A 14,818-nucleotide genomic window follows, 5' to 3' on the forward strand; every position below is an offset into this window, starting at 1 on the left:
GAATGACTAGCGATGTGTTCAAGAACTACATAAAAAGGGGTGCAGGGGCGTGGCTTAAAAAGTCTAAGGCCTGATCTGGCCACAAGATCACATTTGTTGATACTTCCACAAATGTGAAATATCAATGTCGCTGGCCCAAAGGCTAGTTTACATTACAGCTGGCACGATACACTTTTGTCACGATCCGATATGTATCACGATACTCAGGGGCCGTATTGTGATACAGTAAGAAATTGTGATGAGTAAAATGTTTACCATAAAATGCATAAAAAGAAGTAGTCATGTGTTCATAGTTTATAAACCAAATGCCTGTTGACATTAACTGAAGTGTTAAGATTGAAAAGTGCATTAACACAAGATGCAACATGTCACTGTTACTGGAAAACAAATAAATATCAGGGATGCACCGATACCACTTTTTCTGAAACCGATACGAGTACGAGTACTTTGATTTAAGTACTCGCCGATACCGAATGCCGATACGAGTACAAGGCATTTTCTTCAACATTCTTACTTTTTTCACAGCAGATTGGTTTGTAATTAGTTAACGGGATGAAATGCCTCCAAACACAAGTATTGAAAGTACTGTGATACTTCATGAAGTATCGATAATTGGCATTGCAGCAAAAAGTATTGCGATTGGCTCCGATATTTTGTCCAAACCCTAGTTTACAAGCCACAAACATGTATGACACAGTAACTTCAAACCAGACTGACAAAGGAATAACATAAATACAGTCTGCAGGAGCGGTCAAATTCTGCCAGCAGCTTCTCCAAACACACACACACACACACACACACACACACACACACACACACACACACACACACACACACACACACACACACACACACACACACACACACACACACACACACACACACACACACACACACACACACACACACACACACACACACACACACACACACACACACACACACACACACACACACACACACACACACACACACTCACACACACTCACCCCCCCCCCACACTCACAGACGAAAGATAAATGCAGCGTCTTGCCCACACAAGATCAAAGTTGAGATATCCCAACAAGTCAAAACTAATGAATAGGCCCTCTCTGTCTAAGTCAGGAGTATGTCTGATGTGATTGGCTGACGGTTCACAGCAGGTAATATCCTCCCCGAGCCGCCGCAGTAACATCATCCTCTGGTTGTCGCGGTAACGGTTGGGGGGGGTGTTTGATTCGCTGTTTATATGTGCGTGAACGAACTGAGCGTGTGTTCATGCATTCATTCAACAGACGGACCAAACACCAGGCTGAAACACGACTAGGGCAGGGCGGTGGGCACCTTTACATATTTTTCTCCTCAAACCAACGGTCCTTGGTTAATGATACCGATGCAATACGGTTTTCAGTGCAATGATGCCATTATTCATCATCTTGAACCATAAAACGTTTTTTTTTTTACATTTATTTGAGCTGGAACAACCAAGGCCCACCAGGTATCAACACTTGCGATGTAAATATTGTTTCTTTTCAAAATCTCTGTACCAGTTTTTGCCATAGAGCTAAAAAGGAGACGTGGCGTTTGATCCTTATACAGTATGTGGGTTTCAGTGTTCTTTACCGCATCGACCACATATACAGAAGGTGAGGTCAAAGCCGAGTCAGAAATCATTCATGAATATACAGACCTGTTGAGATTTTACTTTAGATACAAATTAGCGTATGAAAAGTGGCTTTATATTCTGTTATTGTTTGTTACGTCACTTCCTGTCAGGGTCTAATAAGGAAGTGAAACTATAAACATCACAAAAATGGCCAAACTAAAGAAAGATGGGTAAAACTTTGAACTCCCGCCTGAACCGAGAGGATCTTTTTCCTCACGTCATCAGATTTTTTTTCCATCATTTTTTTGTAGGGTATTCAACTCATTTTTGTGGGTTTTTTTTGTTTTCATTTTTTCGTCAATTTTTTAACACATTTTTGTCAAATTTCTGTCATTTTTGGTCAATTTATTGTCATTTTTTGTCAATTTTTTGTCATTTTTTGTCATTTTTTCATTATTTTTTAATCAAATTTTTGTCATATTTTGTCATATTGTCACATTTTTGTCATTTTTTGTCACATTTTTGTAATTTTTTCGTCAATTTTTGTAAATTTTTTATCACATTTTTGTCACATTTTTGTAATTTTTTGGGTCATTTTTTGTCACGTTTTTGTCATTTTTTCGTCATTTTTTAATCAATTTTTTGTCATTTTTTGGTCACATTTTTTTGTCACATTTTTGTCATTTTTTTGTCAAATTTTTATCACATTTTTGTCATTTTTTTTGGTCACATTTTTGTCATTTTTTTTGGTCACATTTTTGTCATTTTTTCGTCACTTTTTTGTCACATTTCCATCATTGTTTTCGTCTCAGTTTTGTTGCTATTTTCACAGCTTTTTCCAGAAGCTTTTGGACTGGGGTAAATCCAAACTGGAGAAAATGTGCTCGGATCAGGCGGGAGTTAAGGGGTTAAGCAAAATCTTAAATATAATTGTGTCAACTATGTTTTTACAAATTGTGTCTAACGTGAAATATGCACTTTAAGTTTCTGCTTCTAGTGGGGTCGGATACACGTCAAATTGCCACGAAACATCATATCATAATTGTTTGCTACCAATTTATAGACTAAACAAGGTCAATAAGGGGCTGAAAACAGAACAAAGACCAAACCAGCAGCACTCGTCATAGTCCTAAGTCTACACCAGTCCAAATGGATGTTGTGGGGGTCTAGTCAGGACCGAGGAGGGGGTCTTGGGGAGTGGTCCAGCCCGGGACTCATGTTTTATTGAAAAGCGGGACCTCAGAGGGTCTGAAGATGGGGGCGCAGCTCTGATCTGGGACACTGTGGGAGTGAGTGAGTGAATCCATTGTGTTCCATTATATCAGAACAATAACGTCAATAACACTCCACACGTGGAACAGGCGGAAAGTGAGTTTAAAATGAAACAATAATCTGTTGAACTTTGTGTAATTGTTTAAAAGTAAAAGTATTTGACGGGGTGAAACATTTACTATTGATAAGTCTAACACACATTTTTTAATATTTCTCTGTGTCATCAACTGTTTTTGCACCAAAGGTTTAAGAGTGATGCAGTAAGAATTGCTTAAAAACAAAAATGAAATAGCAGAAAATCCCTTTTGAAGAAGCTCTATCCATTAATACCATTGGGAGCCATGCCTCAAATACTTGCACTGTCTTGCCTTAAGTCCATAATAAAATAATGAGGAGCTCAATCTCCCATGATAAGATATTTATATTTTCTAAAACATTGTGACAGATGGCAAACAGAACATTTAGTGGGAAATTGTTGACATTATGTTTTGCAGCCCCTCCCAGCCCCAAACAATTAAAAATACATAACATTTCAATATCTGGAAATTGTCCCTTAAAAATTTATGAATTTGCAGGGGGTTTGACCATATTTGGGCGCAAGGGCTCATCCGAGCTTTGATGTTGTTATTCTCTTCAACGCATGCGTTAATAATTTATCTCTCAATATATTTTTTTATTTTTCAGTTTTTTCTTTCTCAGTTGGAGCATGAAATAAAGTCAGATGGATATTTTTTTAAATGTACAAAAACAAACTTAAAAGAATCTTGTTGACTGGATTGTGTTTTGATGATCTGTGTATGTTTGATTGAAAATATTCTGATTGTAGAATGAAATTATGTATTTTTCCCCTCCAAAATGAACAGTACTGAACCGAGCACATTTTGTCCAGTTCGGCTTTACCCAAATCTAAAAGCTTCATAACTGGAGAGCAGCAGTGTAATGCTTCATTTGAAAGCCAAGGCCAACAAAAGTGATCGTAACGTTTTGTCACATTTTTTAGGCATTTTTGTCAGTTTTTGTTACTTTTTTTCATTGCTTTTTCATCTTGTGTTTGTCACTTTTTTGTTGCATTTTCATCCACGTTTTCGCTACTATTTTGACGCTTTGTTCAAGAAACCTTTACATTTGGGTAAAGCCAAACTGGAAAAAATAATGTGCTCGGTTAAAGTCTGGGTTAAGAGGTTAAATCCAGGTAACATGAGGCTATAAAAAGTAAATGAAAAGTAAACATGTAATGTTTTGTCAAGTAAATGATATCTTGTGGTTTAACTGTCATTGTGGACTCCTGACGTTCTTATTCATTTATGCGTACTCGGTCTCTTATAATTCTGTTTTTGTGTAAGTAACATTTTTTTATTAAGTTCAGTAGCATATAGCAGCATATAGCAGTCATTTGTGAAAATGTTTTATTGTTCAGTGAAGTCTGCATTGGACCAATGATCGCAGACGTAGTTTTGTAATCTAGAGAGTTACAAAACGCATACAAAATGCACCTGATGAATCGGGATGTGTGTAAGAGTTTGTGAACGCAAGAAATCGGTCAAAAAAGAAAACATGTGACCATTGCGGAGGGTCACTGCACATATTAGTCTGATTGATACCACGCTCAGTCCTGTTTGCTGATAGGCTGAAATCTGCACCCACCGCAATGGCCATGTGAGACAGCAGCTAACTTAATTAGCTAGCTAGCTTAATAATGAAAACTAGCTTAATTTCAACTTGCTGGCTCTGTTGCTTTCTGAAAACGAGAAAAATCTGTTTACAAATTGGTTTACCGCACGCGTCCACTGGTGAAAGCCCCATGACAAAACCAAGGTTAAAACTGCAGCTGCCGACACATATATTAATTTTTCCCATTTCTAAACCGGACAACATTCCTCCTGGGATCGATTGGGAGCGGCAATGTTCTATAAAAGAAGGCGTTTTAGTCCTTGTAAAGCGGGTCAGCGATAGACGGGTTAACCCCAGTTTGAGACGGGACCATGGGTGGTAAAAGGTTAATGCAGTAGATTCAAGATGGCGCCCGCTGCATAGAAACGCCAGAGTCAGAGGTCGCTATGGAGGCGAGGAGGGAAATAACTAAAACGAACAGGTCAAAATACAGACAGCTTTTAGCCATGTCTGAAAACAGAATTAAAAGCCCTTCTTTCAGTCAATCTGGATGTTAAGAAGAAGAAGACGAAGGAGAAGAAGGAGAAGGAGAAGGAGAAGGAGAAGGAGAAGGAGAAGGAGAAGGAGAAGGAGAAGGAGAAGGAGAAGGAGAAGGAGAAGGAGAAGGAGAAGAAGAAGAAGAAGAAGAAGAAGAAGAAGAAGAAGAAGAAGAAGAAGAAGAAGAAGAAGAAGAAATCCCTCCCATATCAGAATGTCTTTTTTAGGCCCGAGCGGCCTGCCGTCGCAAGGGCCTATTGTAATCGCAATCACAGCGCAGTGCGCGCAGCGCACTGAACCTAAGTGCGCGGAGCGCACAAAAACAGCGCGAAGCGCTGTCCCCATGTCAACCGTAAACTCACCATGTAAAACAGTGACAGCCCACACCGGAGGTGTGGGCCCTTTATACTTATTATTGCATTAAAATGAATGGGGGTATATAGTGTGAATGGGGGTATATAGTGGATGACGAGCGCGAAGCGCTCGTCATCCACCCAGGACCCCCACGGATGCGTGCGGATCGTTGAAAGCTTTCCAAAAATGTATAATATGATATCGTCGCAATGATATCGTCGCAAATTCCTGCTCTTTGAGCAGGAATTTGACCCCCTGAACATTGTCGAAAACTCACCAAACTTTGCCCAAAATTCAGGTCCGGTGAAAAATTAATTAAAATGTGTGTTTCATATTGGGGGGAAAAAAAATGGCGCGACAGCGCCACCTACAAAAGTGAAAATACATTACGCCAATGGGGGAGGGGCCGAGGTAAACTTTGTCGTAGAGCGACGAGATTCGGTACAGATATTCGTCATGTGACGACAAAATAAAAATATTATTGTGGCCACGCCCCCTGACAAACCGGAAGTCCGCCATTTTGACAGGAAGCCTGGAGAATGCTGAGTCAGCGTTTTCGCTGACGTCGCATTTTAACGAACTCCTCCTAGGGCGTTTCACCAAATGAGCTCAAAATCGCTCCAGCTCATCTACAGATGTGGGGCATCAAATGTTATCCAAATTTTTTGACTATGTTTTACGGTTTGTTTGCGGCGAAGCCGCAATCTTTCCGAAGTATTTTGCGATTCATCAAAAACTAAAAATCGCTCCCATTCGCACAAACAAACTCCGATTAAAAATCGGAAATATACATTTTATTGACCTTTCACCCCTGGACACAACAAATGTGAAAAAGTGACATTGGGCGCGATAGCGCCCCCTCTAGGTGCAGAAGAAAAATTGCATTATGGGAAAAAAATTAGTTTCTCGAAAATGGATGAAATTCGGCACAAAAATAGTTGATGGCGTCCCGATCCAAAAAGCCAATGAGACCCATATTGTATTTTGTACGGTGTTGCCATGGGGACGCCCGGGGACCCCCATGTTATCCAATGGGGCTGACACATGAATCTCACATTATACAACATTACAGCGCGTTAGCGCCCCCTGTCAGGAGCTTGTGGACAGTGGTCATGGAAGTACGGCCCGTTAGGGCCGTCTGATGCTAATTGTGAAATTAAAAAGATTATGGGCGCGCTAGCGCCCTCTGCAGGCTGGAGCCATTGTTCACATGGAGAGGCTAAAAATGTAGTTTTGATGTTTACTGACAAAGATTAATGGCACATCAGGGCAATAAAATGCAGTGTGGCAACGCTGGTGCCCTTGGTATGGTTATGTCACGGCAATAGAGGCGCTAAAGGAGGCACGGCCCGCGAGGGCCGTTCGATGCCGCTTGCGGCTTTAATTTACTCTTGTTTACGGTTCAGAATAAGGAAAATGCCTTTTTAAAGTCAATGACTCTTGCACAATAGCTCTGCGCTTGTGCTCCCAACCCCTCCTCAAGATTCTATTCATGATCCCTGCATTAAAGCACTCTCCAGTTTGTGTTCAAGGTCCTGCTTTGATAGCGTGGATCTTTATTGATTCCTCAGACAAACATTAGCAGCTCTCGAAGGGAACGTCGCCGCGACTTTTATTAAAACGCTTCGGTTTGAGAGAAAAGAGTCCATTATTCTGCAAGTGTTTACAACAGCACAGCAGAAACAAAGACTCAAGGACGAGAGAGAGAGAGAGAGAGAGAGAGAGAGAGAGAGAGAGAGAGAGAGAGAGAGAGAGAGAGAGAGAGAGAGAGAGGGAGAGGGAAACCCATTTTTAAAAGGCTAACAACAATAGCTGGCAGATATTAGCAAGACTAGCAAGTTTGTAGTTGAGGCAAGTTGAGCAATGACTATATTCAGAGTCCGAAGAGAAACACCACCTCATGAAATCAGAGAGTCAGGCAAAACAAAACTCCAGGTTCTTCTTCTGAAGTTTCACATTTTTGTTAGATTGATTAGAATATAGGGAATTGCGGTTGTTCCGATTATATGGTAATATCCAACGATACCGATCCCCAACCCAAAGCCGCCGCAGCTTGTCTGTTTCTGCTAAACGTCTGTGGAGGCAAAGCAGGGAAAGAATTAATGTCTCTCCTCTTTGATGCCTTTATTTAGTCTTAAAAGTCCCAAAGCGTTGTGACTTGGATTTGAACTAAGCAGACGTGTCGGATTGCTGAAGAAGTGTAATGGATTATGTTGCCTATCTCCTCTCAAATGAAATGCGACCGGAGTGCGGAAGGGAAGCGAGCGGGAGTGGATTGTTAGGGACGTGGAAGCGCAGGATAAACGATGGGGGAGGACCAGCCGAGCGTGAATATATGGGGGGGGGTCCCCGAGTCTGAGGCCTGCGCTTTCTGTGTAAGTGTTTACGTATGTGTGTGTGAGCGCGAGGGCAAGGGAGGGGGGTCTTCTGTAATGATGGGGGGTCAGACAGACTGAAGAGAGTTCACTCAGGGGGAGGGCCCACTCAGTCATGTGGCCGCGCTGAAAGCAAGCGCGAGAAGAGAGTGGTGATTATCTTGTCTGAGGAAACAGAGCAGCAGGAGAACTGGAGATACACAGTCTAAATGATGTGGAAATGCAGAATCCCTTTATCCCTCGGAAAGTGTCAAGATGGAGGCTTGGGGGGAACTGACACCGTCTTAGACAATTAAAGCGCATACGTATGTGAGCCGGGAGTTCACCTTCGTGCGGTATTAAATGATGATGGAAAAAAAAAACTTGTTGGAAACGATAAAAAGACGGGAGGACTTGGTGCTTCACTGGTGTTAGGATCTGTGTAGTCAGGTGCTCTTCCGGAATGTGCACCAAAGAAAAGTTGCCTTACCCAGGTTGATATATTCAAGAGGCAAAAATATGACTCAAAGCTTGAAAACACGTTTAACTCATTCACATCAACAGCTTCATACGGTAAGATATTGAGAATCATCACTGAAATACCGTGCATCTCTGTATTTCACTGCACATTTAGTTGTCAGTGAAAAGGACTCTTTCTTATCCCCGAAGACTCCTGCGCCTTCCCCCGTTCTCACGAGGGACTGGAGTGACAGAAATGCAGATTCCTCTTGAATACTACAGCTGAATACCTTCTGTTGAATCCTATACTTGCTGAACAGTTTGAACAGAACACGGGTTGACAAAGGACGGATACAAACTGCAAAAAGATAATAATGAGGACAATAACGGCTCTGTTTGGACTGCAACAGGAAGAGGAGAGAGCGCAGAGGACTGGGGATGGTCATGAGCCGGACGGAATGGAAACACAGACTTGTGGTGAAAGAGTGGCCCTCACAGAATACAGGGCTTTATCCGATGGAAAATCTTTGGGATTTGCTGGACAAGGCTTTGCTCAATGGTTAGACTCTCCCTTCATCATTGCAAGTCAAAAAAATGGATGCAACCCTAGATGGAAAAAAAAAATCTTGTGACATTGCAGAAACGCATCTAAACTAGGCATGTGCCGATCTGATGCAGGAGAAACTGAGATATCGGGTATCGGCTACAAATACCCGATACTGAACCGATTGCAGTTTTGGCTCTAAACGCCTTAAAAACTCAACTTTTACCAGCTAAATCTAAGTGAATATGGGCATGCTGTATATCATTTTAAAGCTAAGAACCCGGAGAATTCAATCGCTGATTTAGTTTTAACCTTCGCAAATGTATTTTTTATCGCCGTGCAAAATGCTGCGCTAAAGCTAGCGGGTGCATGCTAATGCTAACGAAAACTTATCAAGGCTGGGTCAGAAACTATGATAGAAATACCTAAAGTAGCCAAATACAACACAACAACCACAGCTGAAGCCAAGTTAAGAAATAACTGATCTATAGAGTTCGGGAAATTCCACAGTTACCATGGAGATCCGCCATCTTTGCAGCTGTTAGCATACATTTTCATTGATAAACATTAGCTAAAAACAGTATAAAAAGGGGAGAAAATAGCCATGGAACAACTCCGTGAGCTGCTGAGTTACTGCTGGTAAATACATCTAACACACTGTGGTGTCCAAGTGTTTTAACGTGAACAATAACTCTTTAACTTTTAAAATCTCCATTAATCCCATAATGCGAATTCCCGAACTCTATATCACTCATATTTGTAATGATCAGATCACTTCATGTGAGTTGTTTATAGGATAATTAGTGTTGAAAAGTCCAGTGATCCTTGTTTAAAGGGACTATACAGAGTTTAAAAATGTTAAAATAGTGTATTTTCCTCCCCCTACATGTTCCAACAATGGCCTAATGTGTAGAATATGAGCCCAAACCTATTCACCACAACTGCCTCTAAAATCCTGCACTGTCACTCAAAAAGGTGTCACTTTGCATGCATGAGTTTAATATAGACGGTGCAGTTACACGTATGACCTGAGGTGGCAGTAGTGAGTATAAAATGACTAACTTGCATCTAGCCCCTTTAATGTTCATCCATTAGTTCATCCAAATGATCTGTAACTTTATGACAATAAAATATATTTTTTATTTATCTAAATGATTTTTTTTCCTCAGAGAAAGCCACTTTTAAGAAAGTCTCTAGGTATCGGTAAATATCGGATATCAGCAGATACTCAAACCCCAGTATTGGTAGCAAAAAAGCTCTCTAAGCTAAACAATGCCTGCAGCGAATGTGTGCTGTAAATAATCAAAGCTAATAGACATTTTTCATGGCTGAAACTTTTTTGAGGGGCAGGCTGTACTTCTTTCAACACCTTGGGTCTTATTTCCAAGAGAAGAGTTTAATCAGCGAGGGTTCCACCAACTTATTTCCCCACACGTTTGGGGTTGATCCAATCTGTGTTAATCTCCAGCGCTTCACTTAAAAGTGGAAGCCATTTCCTCGCAGAAGTCTGCCTGTCATTCATTACAGCCAGCTATGAAATCGGTACATGAAGCATTTGTGGCATCATTTGAGCAGAAACACTCACAATTTTTCAAGGACCAACTTCACAGCAAGCATTAATGGGCCAGAACAAAACAACAGCATTATTTGTATTACACCGTGCGCTCAATTTAAACAGACAATTTACAGACCTTGCACTTATAGAGCTGTACCATTGCTGCTTAGATTTACTTTATTAACCTGGGATCAATTCAACCAATCAAATTTTATCATCCCAACTCTAAAATCCAATGACAATGGAGCGATTCCAGTATAGTAGTACTTCTTAATAATAATTGACGATACTGACTCATAATTCAATCAAAGTAAAGGAATCCCACTGCCACCAATCAGAATATAGTGGGAGGGGCTTAGATATACAGATATGTCAACAGCTTTCCTTCAATCCAAACTTTGCCAAACTCTTCAAACTTCTGCCCTTTTAGTGATTAAAAAGTGTTGAAAATCAGCTCTGACCTGTTCACAGTGGAGCGTGGAGGAGAGGAAGAGGAGCAGCTGTCTTCATCAGGAGTTCACTGCAGGCAAAACATAAAAAGACACATGGTTAGCCATAGCAAGTGTGGCAGTTTGGCTAACGCACATATAGCCAGGATAGTTGGCCTCCATCAGACCACAGCGGAGTCTGTCGCTGCTATTTTTACCAGGGGGTATTTTTGTAGGGCAGATCACATCTCACAGACAGGACCCTCTGCACTTCATAAAGGGCAGGGCGCATTATTGCACATCGGGTATTGATTGAGCGCATTATAATGACTACCCGCCTGATAATGAGGTAAAGTAATAAGTTGTCTGGTTCTACGACAGATATAAAAGTTCTGAGTGCATTTATAGATGCAATGAAATACATAGGTCAATTTGCTGAATGTGTCTCCATGCTCTTTAACCCTTGTTACCTCGTACTGTAATAATCGCAAACACTTGAAGAAATTTCAGATCCTCGGATCTGACAATGAAGTGTTTATCCATCTATCTAAAAGAAAAGATTTCAAGAACAAAACCGGGCTGCCATGTGTCGCTGCGGTGAAGCTTCGGCTCTGTATTTGCTCTGTGATGAAGGGATGAGCTTCACAAGAAATCCAGAGGTGAGAAAAACATTTTCTGGGCCTCAGGAGGAGCTCATGTGAGGAAGCTGTGTCTCTGCATGATTGGCGGCTGCACAATCGTTGGCAATTAATCTCTTGTTCACAACTCACGCCTGAGTCTGTTATCAGAGGCCCAATCAAAAGTTGCTCTGTTTTGACCAACAGTTAGCCTAGCTAGACTCAGATAATGGTCAGTGTTGGGCAAGTTACTTTAAAACTGTAATATATAATAGATAATATGTTATATTCCTGAAAAAAGTTATATGTTTTGGTCATTCGTTTCTTTTGTAATACGTTACCCTCCAATGCTGACACTCAGCCGCAAGTGAAAGGTGAGTCACAACAAGCACATGTGCAAGTGGCCCGAAACAGAGCTCCTGGTATGTTTTTAATGAGAGAACAACACTGTAATGTAAAACAAAATGAAACCAAGCAACAACAATAAAATTGGTTTTGTATAATAAAAAACTAATTGAAATAGGTGAGGGTGTGTAGGTCCAAACTCATCAGAAAAATAATTAGGTAATTGTTCCCTAAAACAGTTAGACCATTTATTTAACTGCCACAGTGTTAAAAGTAGCTGCTGTCCCCATCTCTCTCCTGGTGGTTTACCGCGGTCTGAACTACTTTGTCAATAACCTTGTTGTTCCACCACGTCCTCCACAGATAAGGACCTATATCTGAGATCAGGTTTACACACGGCACAAATCTGATCAACTCCGATCAAAACAGCAGCAGCAAAAGAGCTTAAAGTGAATTAGAGCGAATCGGATCCTCACCCTCCTCGGGCCATCACTGATACGGTCTCACCTACTGTACACGAGGAGAGAGGAGATGAATTATGAAGAAGATGTTGAAATCTGCAGCTTCTAGTTAAAGAGATAGTGTGTAAGTTTGCGAAGTGAGGACAGATAGAGTGAAAATTCCCATTTAGACTTCTGGACTATCACTTAAAGGTTTCAGGTTAAAAGACAAATGCTGTTCCGCTGGCTTAAGATGAATGAATGTGAAACACTATGAAAGCAATTAGCCTATGTTGAGCTTTTGAAAAGGCGAACAGCAAATCTTAACCGTGAGCTCTGTTACTGTTAAATGTCACATGTACACAGCAAAAGATCTGCTAATGAGTTGAGCATAAGGAACAGTAAGCAGACATTTTCAGATTTCTGTTTGGTCTGGTCTAAAGTTTCATGTGCATAATTGCTCCTGCAGACCATGGTTTGGACCCAAAGGAGCATTCTGAGACGTGGTTTCAGACTGAACCCTGGAGTGGGTTGGTATCGCATGAAAACAAAGGTTTGGACTTTTATTCATCAAATCCAGGGCGTTTGACTTAGAGCTGCACGATTTTAGCAAACTACCATCCTGAGATTGTCACGAGGTTTGTCATCATGTTTTTAAAATCACGATTGAGTTCACATTGCACATTACAGTAAACATACAATTAAAGCAGAGGCCATAAGCGCCACTGCAGGTGTCGTAGCATGTCACGTTTTTTTACTCATTAATTATCCATGAGAGTAAATACTACGCTGGCAGAAAAGACAAAAGGAGAGAGGGATATTGTACATCCAATTACACAATGGAGATTATTTTTTTCACTCAAACTTGGCTGTAAACACTGTTTAAGAGGCGCTAGCCCGCAGTTAGCTTTGCCCATTAGCCTGCTAGCTTCTTCTTCGTGATTCCATTAGCGTGTATTGGTGACTCTGACCCGATGCAGGGAAAGCTGCAATTGTAGTTTGGCTAGAGGGTTAGGGGTTAGAGGTTAGACCCGCCAATCATCCCTTTAACACTTGTATTACCCCCAGAGGGACTACGGAAAGGATGTATTAAGGTAAACAAGTGACTTAGCATTTCATTGTTTGAAATGTTAAAGGAGAACTAACTGCTAAGGATCACATCAGCATTCATACAGGCAGCAGCAAGTCAAATCAGATGCCATTTTAATGCCTACAAACCTGAAAACATCTATGCATCTCTCATTTCTAAAGATTGGTGTCTTTTCCAGTAAACAGGCAAATGAAGGAAAATGTTGATATTTAAAAGCATAATGGACACGATCGGGAACTTGCGAGCAAAACTTTGTGTAATGTTGACAAAACTTTTACAGAAATGCCCAGCAAAATCGGTTAATTTATGTTTTCTGGGCCATATTTTCGTATTTTCTATGTACTTATGGGGTAAAATCACGTCAGTTTCTCCAAAGAAATTGAGCTTTAAGTCTTTCATTCACTTGTAGGGTTAAAGATATCTCGACCCCATGACGACACAACGTCAAACTGCGATTTCGATTCAATTGTGATTAACAGTTGGATGGTTAATAGAAAACACACAGACGAGCAGAACAAGAGCCATGTTTTTCCCACAGTTTTTTTTTTTTTAACACTACTATCAAAGATACAACATGTGCTCAGCTAAAAGCGAGCATACTCTACATCGCCGTTTGCTTTGAAATATTTGCGAAAATCACCCACAAACCAAAGACAATCTGTTAAAGGAGGCCCGTCCAGATTTTCCGCACAGAACCAGCCTCGTCTTTATGAATCTGCGCGTGTCTAACCTCGGAGTGAACTTCTGCAAACGTTTACAGCGCGAGCGAGTCGAACGAGCCGGTTTCCACGACAACCACCGCTAATTAACGAGGAAGAAACGTCGAGAAAAAAAAAAAACAAGTGACATAATTTAGGGTTTATCTTGCGGTTTAATTACAGCTATAGAGAGGAAAAGAGGAGACAGGGCTGAGGTCCGCCCCTGTCATTCAGGGAGAGGGGGGAGAGATAGAACTGCTCTCCTGTTATTCGCTTTTTCTGTAAATGAGGATGAAAACGCAGCAAAAAAGACACAAAAAAAGTGATGAAAATGCAACAAAAAAGTGATGTCAAAGCAATAAAAACATGACAAAAAACATCCAAAAATACGACAAAAAAGGGACGACAATGCGAGGGATAATCTTAGATGAGTTTTGTAGGTCTTAGCTTTCAAATGAGGTGTTACGCTGGCCTATATATAAGCTGTAAACTCCAGTCGAGAAGCTTTTAGATTTGGGTAACACTGAACTGGAGAAATATTGACAAATTTGGGATTCTCGTATAGCAACCGAGATGAAGGATTATGATTTGATATCTAGGTCCATGCCAGATTTATTGAGCTTTGAGCCACAAAAACAAAGGAAAATGTAACTTTTTACAGACTTTTTTCACTCACAAAACGTTGCTTAAAGACGTCATTATTCAAAAGTTAAGTTTCATACTATTCATACCATATTGAAGTTTTTTTTCCCAGCAGATTGTACTGTAGAAGCGAAAAAAAGAAAAAAAAAACGTCAGTCGTAGGTATAGCGCTAGTTCAACAGCTCATTATTTAAGTATATATGGTTTGTTGAACTACTTTGCTCCTCTCCATGTCTTTGTATCTTTGTTGGGTAGAAAACTCTATTCATAATTTAGCATTTGTTAAA

At 40.7% G+C, this 14,818-nt stretch overlaps 1 protein-coding gene across 1 annotated transcript in view; it reads right to left on the reverse strand.

Annotated features, from left to right (window-relative positions):
* plxnb3 (plexin B3) overlaps window positions 1–14,818 on the reverse strand; it is a 128,193-nt gene that overhangs the window by 68,962 nt on the left and 44,413 nt on the right. Inside the window, exon 2 of the mRNA XM_079557820.1 lies at window positions 10,733–10,791. The gene's annotated coding sequence lies outside the window, so the exon portion shown is untranslated. The remainder of the gene's footprint in view (window positions 1–10,732; window positions 10,792–14,818) is intronic.

The sequence above is a fragment of the Gobius niger genome, assembly GCF_951799975.1.
Source record: "Gobius niger genome assembly, chromosome: 6".
NCBI lineage: Eukaryota > Metazoa > Chordata > Actinopteri > Gobiiformes > Gobiidae > Gobius > Gobius niger.